Source organism: Ranitomeya imitator, chromosome 5 (assembly GCF_032444005.1).
Source record: "Ranitomeya imitator isolate aRanImi1 chromosome 5, aRanImi1.pri, whole genome shotgun sequence".
Taxonomy (NCBI): Eukaryota; Metazoa; Chordata; class Amphibia; order Anura; family Dendrobatidae; genus Ranitomeya; species Ranitomeya imitator.
The window spans coordinates 652,478,102-652,503,284 of NC_091286.1; the positions used below are offsets into that span (position 1 = coordinate 652,478,102).

General features: G+C 43.8%; 1 pseudogene; it reads right to left on the reverse strand.

Annotated features, from left to right (window-relative positions):
• LOC138637899 (serine/threonine-protein kinase SBK1-like) overlaps positions 1-24,074 on the reverse strand; it is a 95,848-nt pseudogene extending 71,774 nt beyond the window's left edge.
• Positions 24,075-25,183: the final 1,109 nt, after the last annotated feature.

The following is a 25,183-nucleotide window of genomic DNA, read 5'->3' on the forward strand; positions in this document are numbered from 1 at the left end:
GTTATGTCACAAATCCCCCCAGTGGTAACATTCCATGTGTGATGTCATAAATCCCCCCGTGACAAACCCGCCCTTCAGTGGGAACATTCTATGCGTGATGTGACAACCCCTCCCATGTGAACATTCTATGCGTGATGTCACAAATCCCCCCAGTGGGAACATTCTATGCATGATATCACTAAACACCCTGAGGCAACATGCTATGCGTGATGTCACAACCCCTCTCGTGTGCTCATTCTCTGCGTGATGTCACAAATGCCTCCCGTTGGAACATTCTATGCGTGATTTCACAAATCCCCCAAGTGTGAATATTCTATGCGTGATGTCACAACCATCCCCGTGGGAACATTCTATACGTTATGTCACAAATCCGGTAACATTCTATGCGTGATGTCACTAATCCCCCTGTGGGAACATTCTATGCATGATGTCAAAAATTCCCTCCTGTGGGAAAATTCAATGCGTGATGTCACAAACCCACCTTTCATTGGGAACATTCTATGCTTGAAGTCGCAACCCCTCCCATAGGAACATTCTATGCGTGATGTCACAAATCCCCTAGTGGGAACATTCTATGCGTGATGTCACAACCATCCCGGTGGGAACATTCTATGCATGATGTCTCAAATCCCGTGCTGTGGGAAAATTAATTGCGTGATGTCACAAATCCCCCCAATGGGAACATTCTATGCATGATGTCACAAAGCCGCCCTTCACAGGGAACATTCTATGCGTGATGTCACAATATTCCTCCAGTGTGAACATTCTATGCATGATGTCACAAATGCCCCCTGTGGGAACATTCTATGTGTGATGTCACAAACCCACCCTTCATTGGGAACGTTCTATGCTTGAAGTCACAACCCCTCCCGTGGGAACATTCTATGCGTGATGTCACAAATCCCCTAGTGGGAACATTCTATGCATGATGTCACAACCATCCCCATGGGAACATTCTATGCGTGATGTCACAAAGCCGCCATTCAGTGCAAACATTTTATGCATGATGTCACAAACCCGCCCTTCAGTGGGAACATTTATGCGTGATGTGACAACCCCTCCCGTGTGAACATTCTATGCATGATGTCACAAATCCCCCCAGTGGAAACATTCTATGCGTGATGTCACTAAACACCCTGAGGGAACATGCTATGCGTGATGTCACAACCCCTCCCGTGTGAACATTCTTTGCGTGATGTCACAAATGCCTCCCGTGGGAACATTCGATGCGTGATTTCAAAAATCCCCCAAGTGTGAACATTCTATGCGTGATGTCACAACCATACCCGTGGGAACATTCTATACATTATGTCACAAATCCCCCCAGTGGTAACATTCTATGCATGATGTCACTAATCCCCCTGTGGGAACATTCTATGCGTGATGTCACAAATTCCCTCCTGTGGGAAAATTCAATGCGTGATGTCACAAACCCACTCTTCATTGGGAACGTTCTATGCTTAAAGTCACAACCCCTCCCGTGAGAACATTCTATGCGTGATGTCACAAATCCCCTAGTGGGAACATTCTATGCATGATGTCACAACCATCCCCGTGGAACATTCTATGCATGATGTCTCAAATCCCGTTCTGTGGGAAAATTCATTGCGTGATGTCACAAATCCCCCCAATGGGAACATTCAATGCGTGATGTCACAAAGCCACCATTCAGAGGGAACATTCTATGCGTGATGTCACAATATTCCTCCAGTATGAACATTCTATGCGTGATGTCACAAATGGCGCCTGTGGGAACAGTCTATGCGTGATGTCACAAAGCCGCCATTCAGTGCAAACATTTTATGCATGATGTCACAAACCCGCCCTTCAGTGGGAACATTTATGCGTGATGTGACAACCCCTCCCGTGTGAACATTCTATGCATGATGTCACAAATTCCCCCAGTGAAAACATTCTATGCGTGATGTCACTAAACACCCTGAGGGAACATGCTATGCGTGATGTCACAACCCCTCCCGTGTGAACATTCTTTGCGTGATGTCACAAATGCCTCCCGTGGGAACATTCGATGCGTGATTTCAAAAATCCCCCAAGTGTGAACATTCTATGCGTGATGTCACAACCATACCCGTGGGAACATTCTATACATTATGTCACAAATCCCCCCAGTGGTAACATTCTATGCATGATGTCACTAATCCCCCTGTGGGAACATTCTATGCGTGATGTCACAAATTCCCTCCTGTGGGAAAATTCAATGCGTGATGTCACAAACCCACTCTTCATTGGGAACGTTCTATGCTTAAAGTCACAACCCCTCCCGTGAGAACATTCTATGCGTGATGTCACAAATCCCCTAGTGGGAACATTCTATGCATGATGTCACAACCATCCCCGTGGAACATTCTATGCATGATGTCTCAAATCCCGTTCTGTGGGAAAATTCATTGCGTGATGTCACAAATCCCCCCAATGGGAACATTCAATGCGTGATGTCACAAAGCCACCATTCAGAGGGAACATTCTATGCGTGATGTCACAATATTCCTCCAGTATGAACATTCTATGCGTGATGTCACAAATGGCGCCTGTGGGAACAGTCTATGTGTGATGTCACAAATCCCCGTGGGAACATTCCATGTGTGATGTCACAAATCCCCCCATGGGAACATTCTATGCGTGATGTCACAAACCCTCCATTCAGTGGCAACATTCTATACATGATGTCTCAAATGCCCCATGTGGGAACATTCTATGCGTGATGTCACAAAGATGCCCTTCAGTAGGAACATTTTATGTGTGATGTCACAAAGCCGCCTTTCAGTGGGAACATTCTATGCGTGATGACACAACCCCTCCCATGTGAACATTCTATGCGTGATGTCACAAATTCCCCCAGTGGGAGCATTCTATGGGTGATGTCACTAATCCCTTTGTGGCAACATTCTATGCGTGATGTCACAAACCTGCCCTTCAGTGGGAACATTCTATGCATGATGTCACAACCCCTCCCATAGGAACATTCTATGCGTGATGTCACAAATATCGCCTGTGGAAACATTATATGCATGATGTAACAAATCCCCCCCGGGAACATTCTATGCGTGATGTCACAAATCTCCCTTGGGAACATTCTTTGCGTGATGTCACAAATCTACCTCGTGGGAACATTCTATGCATAATGTCACAAAAACTGCCCGTGGAAACATTCTATGCTTGATGTCACAACTCCCCCATGTGGGAACATTCTATGTGTGATGTCACCAATCCCCCCATGGGAACATTCTATACGTGATGTCACAACCCCTCCCGTAGGAACATTCTATGTGTGATATCACAAATCACCTAAGTGGGAACATTCTTTTCATGATGTCACAAATATTGCCTGTGGGAACATTCAATGTGTGATGTCACAACCCCCCGTGGGAAAATTCTATGTGTGATGTCACAAATGACCCCCGTGGGAGCATTCTGTGCATGATGTCACACATCCCCCCGTGGGAACATTCTGTGCGTAATGTCACAAATCCCCCAGGGAACATTCTGTGCATGATGTCGCAAATCCTCCCCATGGGAACATCCTATGCGTGATGTTACAACCCCCCGTGGGAACATTCTATGCGGGATGTCACAAATCTCCTCCTGTGGGAACATTCTATGCGTGATGTCACAAATCCCCCCCCTTGGGAACATCCTATGCATGATGCCACAAATGACCCAGTGGGAACATTCTATTCGTGATGTAACAATTCCCCCGGTGGGAACATTCTATGCGTGATATCACAAATTCCTCTCCCTCGTGGGAACATTCTATCCATGATTTCAGAATTCCCCCCGTGGGAACTTTATATGCGTGATGTCACAACCACCCCCATGGGAACATTCTTTGCGTGATGTCACAAATCCCCCCCCGTGGGAACATTCTAAGCGTAATGTCACAAAAATTGCCTGTGGGAACATTCAATGTGTCAGTTCACAATCCTCAGTGGGAACATTTAACCCCTTCCTGACCCAGCCTATTTTGACCTTAATGACCTGGCCGTTTTTTGCAATTCTGACCAGTGTCCCTTTATGAGGTAATAACTCAGGAATGCTTCAACGGATCCTAGCGGTTCTGAGATTGTTTTTTCGTGACATATTGGGCTTCATGATAGTGGTAAATTTAGGTCAATAAATTCTGTGTTTATTTGTGATAAAAACGGAAATTTGGCGAAAATTTTGAAAATTTCACAATTTTCACATTGTGAATTTTTATTCTGTTAAACCAGAGAGTTATGTGACACAAAATAGTTAATAAATAACATTACCCACGTGTCTACTTTACATCAGCACAATTTTGGAAACAAAATTTTTTTTTGCTAGGAAGTTAAAAGGGTTAAAATTTGACCAGCGATTTCTCATTTTTACAACGAAATTTACAAAACCATTTTTTTAGGGACCACCTCACATTTGAAGTCAGTTTGAGGGGTCTATATGGCTGAAAATACCCAAAAGTGACACCATTCTAAAAACTGCACCCCTCAAGGTGCACAAAACCACATTCAAGAAGTTTATTAACCCTTCAGGTGCTTCGCAGCAGCAGAAGCAACATGGAAGGAAAAAATGAACATTTAACTTTTTAGTCACAAAAATGATCTTTTAGCAACAATTTTTTTTATTTTCCCAATGGTAAAAGGAGAAACTGAACCACGAAAGTTGTTGACCAATTTGCCCTGAGTACGCTAATACCTCATATGTGGGGGTAAACCACTGTTTGGGCGCACGGCAGGGCTTGGAAGGGAAGGAATGCCATTTGACTTTTTGAATGAAAAATTGGCTCCACTCTTTAGCGGACACCATGTTGCGTTTGGAGAGCCCCCGTGTGCCTAAAAATTGGAGCTCCCCCACAAGTGACCCCATTTTGGAAACTAGACACCCCAAGGAACTTATCTAGATGCATAGTGAGCACTTTAAACCCTCAGGTGCTTCACAAATTGATCCGTAAAAATGAAAAAGTACTTTTTTTTTCACCTCACATGTGGGGGTAAACCACTGTTTGGGCACACGGCAGGGCTCGGAAGGGAAGGCGCGCCATTTGACTTTTTGAATGGAAAATTAGCTCCAATTGTTTGCGGACACCATGTCGCGTTTGGAGAGCCCCTGTGTGCCTAAACATTGGAGCTCCCCCACAAGTGACCCCATTTTGGAAACTAGACCCCCCAAGGAACTTATCTAGATGCATATTGAGCACTTTAAACCCCCAGGTGCTTCACAGAAGTTTATAACGCAGAACCATGAAAATAAAAAAAAAAAATTCTCTTCTCAAAAATGATTTTTTAGCCCCCAATTTTTTATTTTCCCAAGGGTAACAGGAGAAATTTGACCCCAAAAGTTGTTGTCCAGTTTCTCCTGAGTACGCTGATACCCCATATGTGGGGGTAAACCACTGTTTGGGCACACGTCGGGGTATGGAAGGAAGTAGTGATGTTTTGAAATGCAGATTTTGATGGAATGCTCTGCGGGCGTCATGTTGCGTTTGCAGAGACCCTGATGTGGCTAAACAGTAGAAACCCCCCACAAGTGACCCCATTTTAGAAACTAGACCCCGAAAGGAACTTATCTAGATGTGTGGTGAGCACTTTGAACCCCCAAGTGCTTCACAGAAGTTTATAACGCAGAGCCTTGAAAATAATAAATACGTTTTCTTTCCTCAAAAATAATTTTTTTAGCCCAGAATTTTTTATTTTCCCAAGGGTTACAGGAGAAATTGGACCCCAAAAGTTGTTGTCCAGTTTCTCCTGAGTATGCTGATTCCCCATGTGTGGGGGTAAACCACTGTTTGGGCACACGTCGGGGCTCAGAAGTTAAGTGACTTTTGAAATGCAGACTTTGATGGAATGGTCAGCGGGCGACACGTTGCGTTTGCAGAGCCCCTGGTGTGCCTAAACAGTAGAAACCCCCCACAAGTAACCCCATTTTGGAAACTAGACTCCCCAAGGAACTTAGCTAGATATGTGGTGAGCACTTTGAACCCCCAAGTGCTTCACAGACGTTTACAACGCAGAGCCGTGAAAAAAAAAAATCATTTTTCTTTCCTCAAAAATGATGTTTTAGCAAGCATTTTTTTTATTTTCACAAGGGTGACAGGAGAAATTGGACCCCAATAATTGTTGTGCAGTTTATCCTGAGTATGCTGGTACCCCTTATGTGGGTGTAAACCACTGTTTGGGCACACGTCGGGGCTCGGAAGTGAGGGAGCACCATTTGACTTTTTGAATACAAGATTGGCTGGAATCAATGGTGGCGCCATGTTGCGTTTGGAGACCCCTGATGTGCCTAAACAGTGGAAACCCCTCAATTCTACCTCCAACACTAACCCCAACACACCCCTAACCCTTATCCCAACTGTAGCCATAATTCTAATCACAACCCTAGCCACAACCCTAATTCCAACCCTAACCCTAAGGCTATGTGCCCACGTTGCGGATTCGTGTGAGATTTTTCCGCACCATTTTTGAAAAATCCGTGGGTAAAAGGCACTGCGTTTTACCTGTGGATTTACCGTGGATTTCCAGTGTTTTTTGTGCGGATTTCACCTGCAGATTCCTATTGAGGAAGAGGTGTAAAACGCTGCGGAATCCGCACAAAGAATTGACATGCTGCGGAAAATACAACGCAGCGTTTCCGTGCTGTATTTTCCGCACCATGGGCACAGCGGATTTGGTTTTCCATAGGTTTACTTGGTACTGTAAACCTGATGGAACTCTGCTGCAAATCCACAGCGGCCAATCCGCTGCGGATCCGCAGCCAAATCCGCACCGTGTGCACATAGCCTAATTCTAATGGTATGTGCACACACTGCGGAAAACGCTGCGGATCCGCAGCAGTTTTCCATGAGTTTACAGTTCAATGTAAACCTATGAGAAACAAAAATCGCTGTACACATGCTGCAGAAAAACTGCACGGAAACGCAGCGGTTTACTTTCCGCAGCATGTCACTTCTTTCTGTGGATTCCGCAGCGGTTTTACAACTGCTCCAATAGTAAACCGCAGTTGTAAAACCGCAGTGAAATGCGCAGAAAAACAGATCGGAGGGCTGGGGGGGCGATCGGTGGGGTGGGGGCACATTAGTGTTTCCAGCCATGGCCGATGATATTGCAGCATCGGCCATGGCTGGATTGTAATATTTCACCAGTTTTTAGGTGAAAATATTACAAATCGCTCTGATTGGCAGTTTCACTTTCAACAGCCAATCAGAGCGATCGTAGCCACGGGGGGGTGAAACCACCCCCCCTGGGCTAAACTACCACTCCCCCTGTCCCTGCAGATCGGGTGAAATGGGAGTTAACCCTTTCACCCGATCTGCAGGGACGCGATCTTTCTGTGACACAGCATATGCGTCACAGGTCGGATTGGCACCGACTTTCATGACGCATACGCTGTGTCACAGGTCGTGAAGGGGTTAATGCGTGAAGTCACAAATCCCCCCTGTGGGAACATTCTGTGCATCATGTCACAAATATTGCCTGTGAGAACATTTTATGCGTGATGTCACAACCTCCCGTGGGAATATTCTATGAGTAATGTCACAAATCCCCCTGTGGGAACATTCTATGCCTGATGTCACAAATCACCCCCGTTGGAGCATTCCATGTGTGATGTCACAAATCCCTCATGTGGGAACATTCTACGCGTGATGTAACAAATCCCCTCCCGTGGGAACATTCTATGTGTGATATCACAAATAGCCCCATGGGAATATTCTATGTGTGATGTCACAAATCCCCCCGTGGGAGCAATCTGTGCGTGATGTCACAAATGCTCCCGTTTGAACATTCTATGTGTAATTTCACAAATATTGCCTGTGGGAACATTCGATGCATCAGGTCACAATCCTCCGAGCGAACATTTAATGCGTGAAGCCACAAATCCCCGCAGTCAGAACATTCTATGCATCATGTCACAAATATTGCCTGTGGGAACATTCTATGTGTGATGTGACAAATTCCCCCGTGGGAACATGACCGCGTATAGCCCATATGGAACATTTCCCCCCCCCCACCCCCAGACCAAATTCTGCCACCCCGTCTCATGCTAAATATGCAAAAAGACATGACACATTAAATTCTTTGGAAATTTTTGGCCACAGCGGCCAGTTTATTAACAAACAACAATTGAAAACATTATAATCATACAGAATTATCTGAAAACCTGAGGGGGAGGGTTCTTGGAGCTAAAAGATCTGGCATCATATATATATAGGCAAAAACCAACACTTTTTACCCTCAGCCGTGACCACCAGCTCGAGGGCACCATGTAACCCTTTTTCAGGGCAGACCAAAAACCCGAAAGCTCCCGAGGACAATCCCCATCCAGAGCGCGTAACCACAAGCCAGATCCATCCCCATCCTTTTTACTTGACCTTCCTCCAATAAACATCACCAACTCCAAGAACCCTGCCCCCCCGCCAACCATGAACAGCCCTGACCACCTCATTCTCGTGAGTGCCCCACCACCGCCAACGCCCTTTCCACACCCTCCTGTATGGCAAGCGCCCACAAGTCAATACCGATATCGTTTAAGTGCACGCCATCCTCTCTCCAGAAGTTACCGCCCCCGGCCTCCAACTCAAAGTGCCTCACTGCAATTCCCCCATTCCTGGATACAAACTTCCCCACAGCCCTATTAAGTTTGATCCTGGCCCTATTAATGCCTGTCAAGGACCGAGCCAACCTCCACTGCTTCCTGGGCACAATGTCGGACCATACCGTCAGAACTCCCGGATAAGAGACCCACAATCTCAAAAAAATCGAAGCGGATGTCCCTGATCAATTCCCTAACCGGCTTCGTACCCAAATCATTCCCCCCCATGTGCACCAGCAAGATATCTGGAGCTCTATCCAGACGAACCGCCCGGGAAAATTCGGGCAACACCCGGTTCCATAACATACCCCGGAACCCCAACCATCGAATCACTACCGTGTAGCGGCGAAAACCCAATTGTCTGCCGTCCGGTCTAGCGTCAGCCCGCGCCGCACCCCAATACACGAACGAATGTCCGAAAATCCATGTCAATAACGGGGGCCGACCTGTAAAACAGAACAATAATTAAATGAACCAGAAGGCTACATAGCCCCCCAAACAAACTAATGCTGTATATAAGTCAAATAACGATTAGAACTCCATCGCCCAATTCGTTTAATCACATCACTCCCTAAACCCAAACCATCCGCAACCGTGGCAGCCCCAATTCTAAAAGAATGAGACCCGTAGGACCGAGGATCCAGTCCCAACTCGACCAAAACCTTTTTCAAAACCGCTGAAAATTGAAAACGTGACAAGAAAGTCCCGTCTTGGTGGCAAAGTAACGGGCCCGACCGAACCGACCACAAACCCCAGTATTCCTCCAAACATCGCTGTGGACACATCAAACATCCATTTACCCTCCCTAAAGCCACCCGCTTACCCTTTCCGAACCTGTCAGTCTTCGACCGCTGAATCAAAAAGGAAATACCTCCTACCCAAAAATCAACATCCTCTGCTGCCAAACCTCCCGCCTTAGCTTTGTTAGGGGACACTAGCTCACCCAATCTCAAAGCCCCAAAAAACGCCCAAGAATATGCCAACCTAAACAAGGCAGCTTCAAACTGAGAACCACAAATTCTCCCAACTGCATCTCCTAACCTAACTAACAAACTAAACGAAATGGGTCTACGCTTGTCAACACTAATGTTCCCGCTCCGAAAACCCCTCAGGGCCTGAACTACGAGAAAATTCTTGATAACATCGACCGACCCCTGCAGCTTGAAACCAAAGGCCAAGCCCGCCATAAATTTGTTAACTTTCGATACAGACCAATTCCACTCGGCTGCCTTGCCCACCAAAAACAATACCGCCATTGTCCTATCGCTGTCAGATTCAGCCACTCCCCATTGGCCAGACCAGCTCTCCCAGATTTCCCAAGCCGATTTGTAAGCAAGCCACGTCGACCTCGAGACCGAGGATTGAATCAACCTTCCTCCTCGTCCGCAACAATTTTCCACAAACGTGAAGGGCATACCACTCCTGAGGCGTCCGCATCTGGGGCCAACTCCCGGAAACGTTCCAACTGTGAACGAGACAAAGCATCTGCTATAGAATTTTGTACACCCGGTACATGTACTGCAGAAATGTATGCATTTAACTCCAAGCAGCGCAACACCAGTTCCCTGACCAGCCTAATCACCGGGGGGGAGGAAGAGGTTAAACTATTGATAATAGCGACCACACTTAAATTATTACAATGAAACCTGACCCTCCGATTGTGAAAAATGTCACCCCAAATCACAACCGACACCACAATTGGGAACAGTTCTAAGAATGAAAGATTCTTAGTTAGACCCTGCTTCCGCCATACTTCTGGCCACACCTCCGCACTCCATCGACCTCCACAATACGCGCCGTATCCGACCGAACCGGCCGCATCTGTGTAAATTTCACAATCAAAGTCATCCACAGCTTCCAACTGAATCAAGGAGCGACCATTATAATTTGACAAAAAATGCTGCCAAACCACCAAATCTTCTCTATGCTCCTTGGTTAAACGAAAAAAATGATGTGCCGCCCTAACTCCGGCCGTTGCCAACGACAACCTACGGCAAAAAATTCGGCCAATGGGCATAATCCGACACGCAAAATTCAAACGCCCCAACAGGGACTGCAATTCCTTCAAAGTCACCTTACACAAACGACCAATCCTGTGTACCTCTTGTACCAGCAACAAAAGTTTGTCCTCAGGTAACCTACACTCCATCTTCTCTGAATCGATAAGGATGCCCAAAAAACTCAGAACCTTACAGGGTCCCTCAGTCTTCTCCTTTGCCAACGGTACGCCAAACAACCCAGCCATCCACTCCATAGTAGCCAACAAATTCCTGCATACGGCAGAATCAGGGGGACCAATAAACAAAAAATCATCCACATAGTGGATGGCGGAAGGAACACCGGACACGTCCCTAATCACCCATTCCAGAAACGTGCTAAACATCTCGAACAGTGAACAAGAAATCGAACATCCCATAGGCAAACATCTGTCCAGATAAAAACCACCTTTCCAACAACAACCCAACAAAGGAATGCTATCCGGGTGCACCGGGAGCAACCGAAAAGCCGATTCAATATCTGTCTTGGCCAGTAAAGCCCCTTCGCCATACCGCCATACCCATTGCACTGCCGTATCAAACGAGGTGTACACCACTGAACATAGCTCTCCATCTATGCCATCATTAACTGACCTCCCCTTCAGATACGACAAATGTTGGATCAACCGAAACTTGTTCGGCTCCTTCTTAGGCACCACCCCCAAAGGTGAAAGGACCATGCCTTCAATGGGCAATGAACTAAATGGCCCAGCCATCCTACCCAGTTCCACCTCCTTCGCCATCTTACTGCTGACTACCTCAGCATGCAAATCCGCTGACTTCAAATTCTTAGTAGTAAAGGGAACCACGTGAGTAGGGGCCGGAATCCGAAAACCCTCAAAAAAACCTCGTAAAAGAATTCCTGCCTTTTCTTGATCAGGGTATCTATTTAAATAAGGGGCCATCCCTTGAAGCCTCACCGGTGTCTCCCCCTTGACTACCACCCGTTCCTGGCTTACCCTTGGCTTTTTTGAAACATTTGGACGCTCCATGGGAGCTCCCGTTGCAATGGGAACAAACGTGCTTAAATTTGCAGGAGTTCCCGTACTTACATTGGCCATCATTGAATTGCCAACAAGTACCGGACTTCTCTTTCCCGCCCTGTGCTCCCTGGCCTCCGCTGGCATGTCCTGATTGCTGAGTGCTGGTGCCCCCGCTACCCTGAAAGGACTGCCCATATCTCACCGGAGCCATGACTTTCAACCAAAGCCCGATATCCTTTTGGTCCCATTTGATTTCGGGCCTGACTGCCTTCCTCTGACGGAACTGCTCGTCATAACGGAGCCACGCCTGAACCCCCATAAGTCCGATATGCCTCACCTATCGAGTCACAGTAACAAAACAGGCCCGAACAGTTATCTGGAAATAAAAGATTTATTTCGTCATGAAACAGCAACGTTTCGACCAGAAACCTGGTCTTTTTCAAGCATGATTTCATGGTGAAATAAATCTTTTTGTGTTTCATGGCGAAATAAATCTTTTATTGATACTATTACACCCGGCTGGAGCGCTGTTCATCTTCTTTTGGACTGTTTGGAATATCCAGGTTGGTTCCCTGGACAAAGAACGAGCGCCCCCTTGAGTGAGTGCTGTCAGCCCCATCTTGTTTTCTACTACATGGATTAAGTCTGTGGCAGAAGAGGGTTCACGGAGCTGTGTAGCCGCAGTGCAACAGTTCCTGGTAAGAGACATTCAGAAAGCCAAATACTTTGCAGTGAACGTGCAGGAGAGCAAAGTGCAGGAGACGATACCAGGGGGGGGGCACAGTGACACCCTTAGAGGCTGGGGCGTGATAGAGTCCCTATAAACTGCCTCAAGTCACTAGCCATACAGGTTGTGTCCTATCCTATATGGGGGACAGAGAAAGAGAGAACACCTGTGAGGACCTTATGTGAAGCCATAGACAGTAAGGGACTACAACACCATGGCACTAGAGGAAGGCTTTGATTTCCACCTGAGTAAGGGGACTCCTAACTTGACTCTAAGCCGGCCGGACCCTGCCTGCCCTGTGATCTTGTGCCCTGGATTGTGGCAGCCTGAAGTCTTCAGTAAACAAGGTAAAGAGACCGCAAACCTGTGTCCTCGTTCCTTACTGCACCATACACCATCTTCCATCTACAAATTGGGAGCCCTGGGGATATACTTCACCTGTGGGAAGTTATACCATCTAGCTGCCATAACATCACCCCAGAGGACCCCTTAAATCAGCGTCGGTCCCCACTGACTGAATACCACAGGTGGCGTCATGAACAAACTCTATTCCCTTTAAAGACCTTTCCCCTTTTACATGGGCACCCAGGGCCACGGACCAGGTAGCCACCGTGACATCCCCCTGTGAACACCGGACCCGGTACCGAGTACCCCATGGCCCAGGCGGGGCGACTCATGTCACAACCCCCCATGGGAGCATTCTATGCATGATATCACAAATCCCCCCATGGGAACATTCTATGCGTGATGTCACATATTCCCCTGTGTGAAATTTCTATACGTGATGTCACAAATCAACCCAGTGGGAACATTCTATTCATGATGTCACAAATATTGACAGTGGGAACATTCTATGCATGATGTCACCATCTTCCGTGGGAACATTCTATGCGTCATGTCACATATCCCCCACTTAGGATTATTCTATGCGTGATGTCACAAATCCCCCATGTGGGAACATTCTATTCATAATGTCAGTCACAAATCCCTTATGAGGGAGCATTATATGCGTCATGTCCCAAATCCCTTATGTGGAACATTCTATGCGTGATGCCACAAATCCACCCCTTTTGGAAATTTCTATGCGTGATATCACAAATCCCCCGTGCGAACATTCTATGCGTGATGTCACAAACGCCCCCGTAGGAACATTTTATGCGTGATGTCACAAATATCACCTGTGGGAATATTCTATGCATGATGTAACAACCGCTCTCCTGTGGGAACATTCTATGCGTGATGACATGAATCCCCCTCTTGGGAACATTCTATGCGTGATGACATGAATCCCTGTCGTGGGAACTTTCTATGCATGAGGACACGAATCAACGTCGTAGGAACATTCTATGCGTGATGTCCCAACCCCGGAGGGAACATTCTATGCGTGCTGTCACAAACTCCCCCAGTGGGAACATTCTATTGGTGATGTCTCAAATCCCCCTCAGTGGGAACATTCTATGCATGTCGTCACACATCCCCCATGGGAACATTCTATGCGTGATGTCACATTCCCCCCCTTCAGTGGGAACATTCTATTTGTGATTTCACAAATCCCTCCCTCTGGGAATATTCTAGACGTGATGTCACAAATCCCCCCATGTGAGAACATTCTATGCATGATGTCACAAATCCCTCCATGGGAACATTCTATGCATGACGTCACAATCCTCCCCTTCAGTGGGAACATTGTATGTGTGATGTCATAAATCCCCCCCCGTGGGAACATTCTGTGGGTGATGTCACAAATCCCCCCCTGTGGCAACATTCTATGGGTGATGCCACAAATCCCTCCTGTGGGAACATTCTATGGGTGATGTCACAAATCCACCCCTGTGGGAGCATTCTATGTGTGATGTCACAAATCCCCCATCGTGGGAACATTCTATGAGTGATGTCACAAATCCCCCTGTGGGAACATTCTTTGCATGATGTCACAACAAACCCCCGAGGGAACATTCTATGCGTGATGTCACAACCCCCCATGGGAACATTCTGTGCATCATGTCATGACCCCCCATGGTAACATTCTATGCGTGCTATCATAAACTCCCCCAGTGAGAACTTTCTATGGGTAATGTCACAACCCCCTCTCCCCTGTGGGAACACTGTGTTATGTCACAAATCCCCCACGTGGAAACATTCTATGCGTGATGTCTCAATTCCCGCTCAGTGGGAACATTCTATGCGTGATGTCTCAATTCCCCTTCAGTGGGAACATTCTATGCATGATGACAACCTCCCTAACCCATGACAACATTCTCTGCGTTATGTCACAAATTGTGGGAACATTCTATGCATGTCGTCACACATCCCCCCATGGGAATATTCTATGCGTGACGTCACAAATCCCCCATGTGGGAACATTCTATTCGTGATGTCAGTCACAAATCCCCCATGTGGAACATTCTATGAGTGATGTCACAAATCCCCCATGTGGGAACATTCTATGCGTGATGTCATAATCCCCCCTTCAGTGGGAACATTCTATGCGTGATTTCACAAATCCCCCCATGGGAATATTCTATGCGTGATATCACAAATATCACCTGTGTGAACATTCTATGTGTGATGAAACAACCCCCCACCTGTGGGAACATTCTATGCGTGATGTCAAAACACATCCCTCCGCGCGGGAAAACTCTTTGCGTGATGTCACAAATACCCCCTCCCCATGGGAAAATTCTAAGCGTGATGTCTCAAATTCCCCTCAGTGGGAATATTCTATGTGTGATGTCACAACCCCCCGTGGGAACATTCTGTGCGTGATGTCACAAATTCCCTCCGTGGGAACATTCTATGCATGATGTCACAAATATTGCCTGTGGGAACATTCAATGCATGATGTCACACCCCCCCGTGGGAAAATTCTATGCGTGATGTCACAAATCCACTCCCTGGGAACAATCTATGCGTGATGTCACAAACCGCACCTGTGGAAACATTCTATGCGTGATGTCACAAACCCCACCCATGGGAACATTCTATGCGTGATATCACAAATCTCCCATGAGGGAACATTCTATGCATGTCGTCACTAGTGTTGAGCATTCCGATACCGCAAGTATCGGGTATCGGCCGATACTTGCGGTATCGGAATTCCGATACCGAGATCCGATACTTTTGTGGTATCGGGTATCGATATCGGGTCAATAGGGATGTGTAAAATAAAGAATTAAAATAAAAAATATTGATATGCTCACCTCTCCGGCGGCCCCTGGACATCACGCTGGTAACCGGCCGGCTTCTTTGTTTAAAATGAGCGCCTTCAGGACCTGCGAATGACGTCGCGGCTTCTGATTGGTCGCGTGCCGCCCATGTGACCGGCACGCGACCAATCAGAAGCCGCGACGTCATTCTCATTCACAAAACTCCTAATTCTAGGAATTAAGGACCTGCGAATGACGTCGCGGCTTCTGATTGGTCGCGTGCCGGTCACATGGGCGGCCCGCGACCAATCAGAAGCCGTGACGTCATTCGCAGGACCTGAAGGCGCTCATTTTAAACAAAGAAGCCGGCCGGTTACCAGCATGATGTCCAGGGGCCGCCGGAGAGGTGAGCATATCAATATTTTTTATTTTAATTCTTTATTTTACACATCCCTATGGATCCCAGGGCCTGATAGAAAAATAAACCTGCTTGGGGACTATTTGACAGATGCCGGTTATGTTCATCCATATGAAACCGCTCTGTACTCTTGGCAGCAGTAAATGGATGAGTACACTATTTTGTGGACATAAATATTATTGCACCCAGTGTACCCGTATTTGGGTTATAGTATTCTATCTATTATAGCATTATTTGCTTGCTCAATATATACATCAGTCTAGTATAGTGAAACTTTTTTTCGTTACTTATATTATTTTGTTTAGGTTTATTTTTCTATTTTGTTTTGTTTTTTTCTCTTCTACGGGTATCGGTGGTGTTTGTGGGACAAAATTTTCTTTGTCTATCCCGTATTATAGGGATTATTAGGGACCCTAGGGTAAGCCGTCGTTGAGTGGGGGCGCCTACCGCAGTAAATTAGGGTGCCAACCTCCACTGATAGGCAGGTTATCATTTTAGGTATTGAGAGTAGTGTCTACTCAGCCTTTCCTATGATATAGGGCCTTTTAGGGCTTGTAAGGGCGAGCCGTCGAGGAGTGGGGGCGCCAACCGCAGTAAAGTAGGGTGCCAACCTCCACTGCCAGGTAGAACTCATTGTAGTTCAATTTAGGGTCCACTAGGTACATTTAATACTGTTTTATTTATTTTGTGGGTAAATATAGTCTTTTTAAATTCATTATTAAAAGTTATTTTTTAGGGATCTCTGTTTTCTTGTTGTGGTTGATATACTTTTTTCTGGGATTCCGCATTATTGTGCTTAGGTGTTTTTGGGTGTTATCTATGTAGCCGAGAGTGTATGTGGTCGCAATGACCTGATGTTCCTTTCCTTGCAAAACATAAAAAATAGATAACACAGAACTAAATCTACAGAATGTGTAATGGATGGAGTCTTTAGAACTTTGTCACTTTATCCTCCGATATAGAGGGCTATTCTTACCGAATATAATTATGTATACACAGTAATCAGCTGACTAAGGTGTTTTTTTTTTTCTTACCTAATTTCTTTTACAAAAAAAGTATTACTGGTCTCTGTTTTCTGTGAATTTATTCAATGGCCACTGGACTGGAGCCCTGAAAGCGGCCTCCTTTCTGCCAGATCCTTTCTTTGATTAAGTGACCTGGCACAATGTGTGTATGTCATACTGCAACCATGAAATCACAACGGGATGACTAATCAAAAGAGAAGCCGGATACGGTGGCAGGTAGGGGGTTCGCTGGGCTTTTGCATAAAAACGTGTTTTTTTGCTAGATTAGTAGGAATCTATTCACATGACCAGGTCCATGGGCCACAACAGTAATCCATGGCTGTAGGAACGGAGACACGAAAACCACCTCTTATCTGACAGCATCTGCCTACCTATTGCAATGTCACATGTGCATCATGTCTCTACTGACAAGAAGTGGTTGATCACAGTGAACAATAAGTTTTTTAATCCAAAAGGACAGAAATGTAGAGAACCTTAAACTAAAATATTTAAAGAAAAAATCCTTGATTTCCAAATATTTTTACCAAATAATGGCTGATGCTACTCTCCACCTTTACTTTTTTCCTAAGTCTCTGAGTTTTGCAGTCCCTTGATACTTGGGGTTTTCACCCGTCAAATATTTATGGCATGTTTTAGTTGTAGTCTACAGTATAATTAACTATTATTGCATAATCCATTGATAGTGAATAGTTACTGACTAACGAGCGGTGGTCTCCACCAGCCATAGACCATCAGTCACAGCCTCATGCAGACAGTGTGTGCAAATCATTATGGAAAGTAAGGAGGGATTAGTGCTAATAAGTGATGTTAGAAGAGGTTAACATAACAGCAACACATCCCAAATGTTATATGAGCTGCCACAACATCCAGCCCTCATGGGGTAATGAGATGTAAACGCCTCATGGACGCTCCATTGTATTTAGGCCCTACAGCGGTGGGTGATACATAAAAGAGGGTTTCACTACTTTCCAATTCAAAGTGTGAGGTATTGTTAGGTGATTTTCTAGCTCATGCAGTTGTTAAAAAAGAGAGAGATGTCCACATCACCTCACCAGCCCCAAGTAAAGGGTCCACAATGGCTGCGGTACACGGAGGAAGCCTTGGGCCGGTTCCACCTGAACAATGATAATTGTAGAAAAAGGAGATCCAGCTCCCGCAGAAAAAATATTTATATAAAAAACATTTTATTAACATTTTGTCTAAAAATAAAAAGGTAAAAAAATATGAAACACTTTCCTACGTATCAACCAAATACCCTGTTTTTTCCATCTTTTTACTAGCACTTGCTGTCCACTGTGATTTTTTTTGTTTGCAACAGAGTGTTTTTGGTTTTACTGTGCTTTTTTGTGTTTTCAAGTCTCTTGGTGGTGTGAACATGTCTCTACTGGCTTGTTCACTGTGCGCGCAGCTCATGTGTTCTGGTTTTACATAATCGTTTTCCTGTTTCCACAAGACTGGGGAGGCCTCCACCCCTCCTTTTGTGAGCTGTGCACACAGGAGCCGTTCTGTCCAGCGTGTCCACATGGACATTCCTTTTCTGAACCCTGCTCATACAGGTATTGTACATATGACCAGGTTTTAAATACATCAGATAGGGATTACATACATTAGTTAGGACTGCTCTGATATGGGTATACCTTGACGTTTGGTAGAGTGGCTTCATATACATTTTTTGCAAAAAATGTATCAACCAAATACCTAATTTTTTCCATCTTTTTACTAGCACTTGCTGTCCACTGTGATTTTTTTGCAACAGAGTGTTTTTGGTTTTACTGTGCTTTTCTGTGTTTTCGTGTTTCGAGAGATGTAATATCTTAATCAAAGCAATGAACTGATAAGAATGAATACTACATTCAGGACACCCTGCCAGTGAATGCCATCTCCATGGGTGAAAATCAATCACACCCACATAAGGAAGAGTGGAAAAGTGAAGAGAAAAGGCATGCTAAGAATAGAGCCAAACCAATAAAAAAATGTTCAAATTAAATAACAAATCTCAAAACCAGATATATAACTATCGATATTATAGGATGTCAAGAATCATCTTAACCCCTTAACAACCTTTGCAAAACAATTTTCATTTTGGCATTTTCATTTTTTGCTCCCCTACTTCCCAAAGCCATAAGGGACATAGGAAGCAGGGAATATGCTGGCAAGGATGCCGGGTGGCCGAGGCAGTGAACATGTCGCCGTTCCTGCATGGAGGAGAAACGGAAACCATGCCGGGGTGCCAGCCTAGGTGTTACATCCATGTCATTTGCCGATTTGTGATGTTGGTTTTTCATTATTGTTTATTAATTTTATATGGAGAAAAAGAATATTTTATTCTCCCTCTAGAAGGCAAAGACATTGAAATAAACTGTTCCGTACAATGTATAAGTGTAATCGGCCTGTGGAGTCAGAGCTTGTAATACAGCTCAAAGATATAAACTTCTCCCAGAGACCTCACCAGAGCCTGTGGATCAATTGGTTTCTCTCCTTCATTTAATGATGAATGTTGTGGGTTAGAGTACAGGGGCAACTTGCAAAAAAAAAAAAAAAAAAAAGACATTCTTGTATTTGCTTTTCATTATTTTTAGTAGTTTTATAGGAACAAAAAAGTCTGACTTTTTCTTCACCTTTAGTATACAGGATACGTAGAAATACACTGTTATGTACAATGTATCTGTATGTACCTGTATAATCGGTTTCTGGGTTCACTGCCTCCAAGACATGAAATGACGACCACATTTTTCTATCTACATTATAATGGGCTTTGGCTAATAGCTACAGTTAAGTATATCTAATCCCATTGTATGATACAACCCACAGAGCCAAGTATCTAATCCCTTCAGGTGATACCTCCAGCAGAGCGGCATATCTAATCCCATCATATGTGATACCATCCGTGACCCGAGCATCTAATCCCATCATGTTTTATATAACCCTCGCAGAGGCGTGCATCTAATCCCAGGGTGTGGTACACTCTGTGTCTAATCCCAGTGTGCAGTACACTGCATATACTGTATAATCCAGCCTGGGAGACACTCCATATACTGTGATACCACCCTCAGAACAAAGTATCTAATGCCAACTTCTGCGATACAGCCCACAGCGCAGCGTGGATAAAGCTATCATATGTGATACCGCCAAAGAGTCATGAATCTAATTCCAGCCTGTGATACAATCCGCGCATCTAGCTCCAGCGAATGATACACTATCTAACCCCCAGCTCTTGGATACACTCCACCTATCTAATTTAAGAACCAAACCAATAAAGAGAATCCAGGAAGTTAATGTCAAGAGTACATAAAATCAGAAAAGATTTTTATTAAGTACAAAAAAACAACATTACCAAACATAACATATTAAGGAATAAAACATATATATACTGTCCCCAGCAGATGTATAATACAGCAATAATCTCGGCAATATTGAAACGCTCATATGACAGGTATATTAAAAATACATGGGGATGAGAATGAATAGAAAATGGGGGCTAGATTATAACCAAGTGGGACTGTAATAGTGGTGTTATACGAAAATGATGGAGACGTAGTTGGAATGCTGTGCATGACTTTGCGCGTGCGGTCCTATATTGCATGTGTATCCCGCTGGGGACAGTATATATATATGTTTTATTCCTTAATATGTGATAATTGCTACATCAAGTTATCTGAACTGGCAATGGACATCTGCATATATGTGCAATACTTCCCTGGGTGCAGATGACGTTTCTGGAACAGGGTGGTGTACACTCCATGGGTCATCCTGGAAGCTCTGATGGATCCATGTCTTTTGTTGTCAATGGCTCCCTGGTCTCTTTTCTCCACTTGTCACGAGGAAGCTGTACATGATATAAGCAGACAGCATTTTTACAGTAATCCAATTCCCAAAAATCTAAATATAAGGCAGTGTTATCCTCCCCAAATTAAAATCCACACATTCCAGTAAGGATCTCTTGTTACTTCCTGCTTTATATATAATAACAAATCCATTACAAAAAAATCCAAAAATAAAAAGGTTAAAAAATTGAAGGTAAAATTGTCGCTTAAAAAAAACAGTAAATTAAGAAGGAAATTAGGAATAATGCAGATTTAAAAAGTGTTTATTCTAAAACTGGATTAAAAAGAAACAATTTTTAAAAAAAAATTTCCTTTAATATTCATTTTTTATTTCTTCCATTCCACGCGTTTCGGCATCAGCCTTCGTCAGGGGAGTGGTATTGTGCCTTCTTTTTGGTTTTCTTTTCCCCCTACCATTTGGTGTACTTATTCCAAAATAAATCTATTTAAATTTATCATTTGGACATTAGTTCGGTTTTTGTGTTCTTTTTCTTTTGCATTTGCAACAGATGCATGAATATAATGCTGATATGTTTCAAATGGATGAATACTAGACAAGAAAACTCAGCTTAAAATGTAGGATGTGAAGAGATAAGTGAAATAGTCATTAAACTTTACTGACGGGTTTCCATTAAATTACAAAGAATAAAAATCAAGTCGTAATCCATAGCCATCAAATGTTCATGGAATACTCACTTTACAAAGCTTCTTTTGCTTCTCATAATTGTTGTCTCATCTGGAATTTTGGCCACCAGTATCAGGTTAGAATGATCGCCCGGCGATGTCATACCATTAGGACTTTTGAAATTTCCACTTTGGATCTAAGAGTCAGTGTGATGCTTTCTGCATGGATCAATATGATTGGACTGTAAACTTCTGCTCCAAGACTTAATGTGCTGCTTTCCCAGATCTGTTTCATCATAGATTGAAGCTATGGGCTGTCCTCCACAACTTCAATTACCAAATCTTCCTCCTGAACCTCCACGTCGGTGCCACACTCCAAGACGTTTATTTTCCAGGGAAAATTGAGGTAATCGAAGACAGACAGAATTGGATGACGATAAGACGGACATTGTCCAAGAAGATTGCCAAACATTTTTACGGCTTCTCTTGAAAACATCTTCCAAAGAGCAGGTGGAGGAGCCTGGTCTGGACATTTCTTCCAGTTGATGTACACTTGGTACATTGTGTCAGTCTCTATTGCTTCCAGCCAGGGAAAAAATCCAGTTGAAATAACAAAGAGAAGAACCCCAAAAGCCCAAGTATCTATAGCAGGGCTCAAGATTAAGTAGTCTCCTTCTTTCAATTCACATAACTCTGGAGCCATGTACGGAATAATATGTGACATGGCCGACACATAGGTTCCCACTGGTTGGGTCAAGCCAAAGTCACTCAGCTTGATTTGATAACAGTCCTTGTCCATGAGCAACACATTGTCCGGCTTCAGGTCCCTGTGCACCAAACCTCTAGCATGCAAATAGTCAAGAGCCCAAGATATCTGCAATGCGCATCTCTTGACTGCCTCCTCGGGAATTCCAACCTGCAGAAAACAAATCAGTATCATGAGATTTCCTTATGTAGTTCCTTCACTAAAGCAAAAATACTAAAATTTGAACATTTTGCTGTTAGGACAGTTGATGCTGCAGTAGGTAAAACTGATGCTGTGATGGTCATGTTGCATCAAAAAGTGTATTCTAATAAAAGCATATTCCACCCTTTGAAAGGCTTATTGTATTCCCAAAAACCCCACACACATTAGTTAGCTAACTGGCTATTATTTATGGGGGTATATAGAAAGTATGGGTATATTGCAAGAGAGCATCTGGAGTCGGTCTTTCTTACCTGACTTTGGATAATATCATCCAAGGTTCCCGCTGTTGCCAACTCCTGAGTCAGCACATAATGGTCCATCGTGCCAATAAAGATGGGATATGTGGTAATAATGTTCGGGTGATCAGAGAGTGTGATTGACAATGACAACTCCATCAGAAAAGTTTGCAGTTGAGTTCGGTCCTTCCTCACTAATTTCATGGCCAGTGGTTGTCCTAGAAAAATACAAAAATTAAGAAAAAATTTATAATAACACGAGTTTAATCCCAAGTTTACCACTATAAAAAGGATGCCACATGTGTTTGACTTATCCCCTTTTTACTTCAAATTTACATACAAATTAGATTAAACAAAACAATTACTTTAGATGAAAGCCTGGGAATCACAGACAGGCTGCCATGAACATTAGAACAAAGTTGACTAAACCAGCTAATTTTGGCAGGTCAGGCTGAATATCTGATGTGCTTCGCGTCCTTCCAACTCTCAGACTGATATCAGGGAACAGAACGTTAGAAATTGAATACACAGTTTTTTTCTTTAACCTAAATGTCACTATCTTGAGGAATACACAAGATCTATCATTTCGCTGGCAGTCACCTCTCCAAACTCACCAGCACATAGAAACATTTGGCTCAGCTGTGGGGATAAAGATTGAGCGGTTGGAGTTAAATCTCGTGATATTTTTTCCTCCTTGGAGATATTTTTGACAGCCGCCATCTAACATTAAACACAGGACCTCTCAAAAGCATTTTTAGGTTCTCTATGGAAGAGCCACTGTCTGAATTATCTTGCAGCCATCTATCTCCAAAAAAATAAAAAAGGACTGAGAGACTGAACTCCAACTTCTTAATACTTTTGTCTCTCAATGTCTTCGGTCAGGTACACAATGGATAGTGCAGCCGATTGATATTTTATTTGGACATTTTGATGACATAAGAGAATAAAGTTGACAATATACATTGATATCTGTCTCCAGGCCATTGGTAGATCCAGCTGAATTTGATGAAAACTGAAGACTATCGGATACTGATACACAGAAGAAATAAAGCCCCACATACTAACAGCTATCCAGGTAACATTTTGCCAACACCTATTTCTCCTGACCTCCCTATTGTGATATGATCCTCATTTAAACCAACTCTACAATTTAGATATTGATTAAAATTTGTCAAATTTGGCAGCTTTGGATGATTTTGCACCTATGTGTATGGTTATTATTCCAGTTGATGTTACCAAAATAATGTGGACCTACCGATGACCTACATATAAATATCTCATCTCCATTGCCAATTAGTCATTGTTAAATTACTATACATGTATATAAATTACCACTTTTATGCCACTAATGTTCATAAATGACAATCTTTGTTTTGCCTTGTTCCCATACCTGTCAGTTTGGTCTCTGCCAGTAGAACTTTTCCATACGACCCTTGGCCCAGCTCCTTGATGACATTGTAGCATTCAGAAATCTCCTGAAGTTCCAAGATTTGGAAGGCGGCCATTGCTGCTTGAAAGTTGGTGATTCTTTGTGCTATCCAATAGAAGCTCAGTACGACTCTATAGGAAAATATAAGGAATACGATTAAAACAACGTCATGTGGTGATCACAATCCTCAGTTCTTTGGTCAGCTATAATAATTTAAAAAACAAACAATCCTAAAACAGAAAGATGTGCCAGTCAGGGAAAGGATGGTCGACAACGCTTGTAGAAAAATATCTTAATTAGCATATTGGTTGTCAGCAACTTTTCCATGAAGCTACAGAAAAGGTCAAAATTAGGAAAAAGCAAAATAGTTCTATGATAATACAGAAGTGTTTGTATCTAGAGATTACTTTTTTATATATTTTTGATGATTAGGAAAAGCAAGAAAAATAGAACATCTAACCAAAGTAATGTTACTACAAATGGGAACAATTGTTGTACGGTAATTTGGAAAGAAGACCCCCAAACTCATAACAAAACACCAATGGATATACTATTGAAGAGTGATCTTACCTGGGTCGGGTTTTTGGTGAAGTTTATAAGTTGGCTTCTGCTCCAAATAGTTGAATAATGTAGCTTTCTTGTGGTTCAGAGAGGTCCTATCTCCACAGAGAAGTTCTCAGGAATAAGTCCACAAGACTCGAACTTCTGGCTTTTATAGGTAGGCAGCTACCTGGCATTGATGCCCATCCTCCTCATTTGCCAATTGGATGTCAAAAAACCTCCATTGAATTACAGATGAATGTGTCACCTAGAACAGGGACATTCAGGAGACTCAACTGTCATTGAATTAGCTGTGAATAGACTCAGTAAAAAGTTGGTTGTGCCACAATGGTGTCAGGGTGGTGCCCACCTTAGCATTGTTTGTATTTCTATTAAATTGCTAATCTACTCAGTACTGAATTTATTTTGCCCACTATAATTACATCTCACCTTCCCAACCCCCTGCTGCTTTCTATGAAAGAGAAACTGGACCCATGTTTTTATATAAATATTCATTTGTCATGTCAGAGGGGCATCTGTTTTTCTCTTGGGCAAAAAAAATTCAAGCTTACCCTACCCATTAAATAGTAGAAATGGACAACATCTGGACAAAAAACCATGGAGGCCATCTGAGCACGGTTTAAT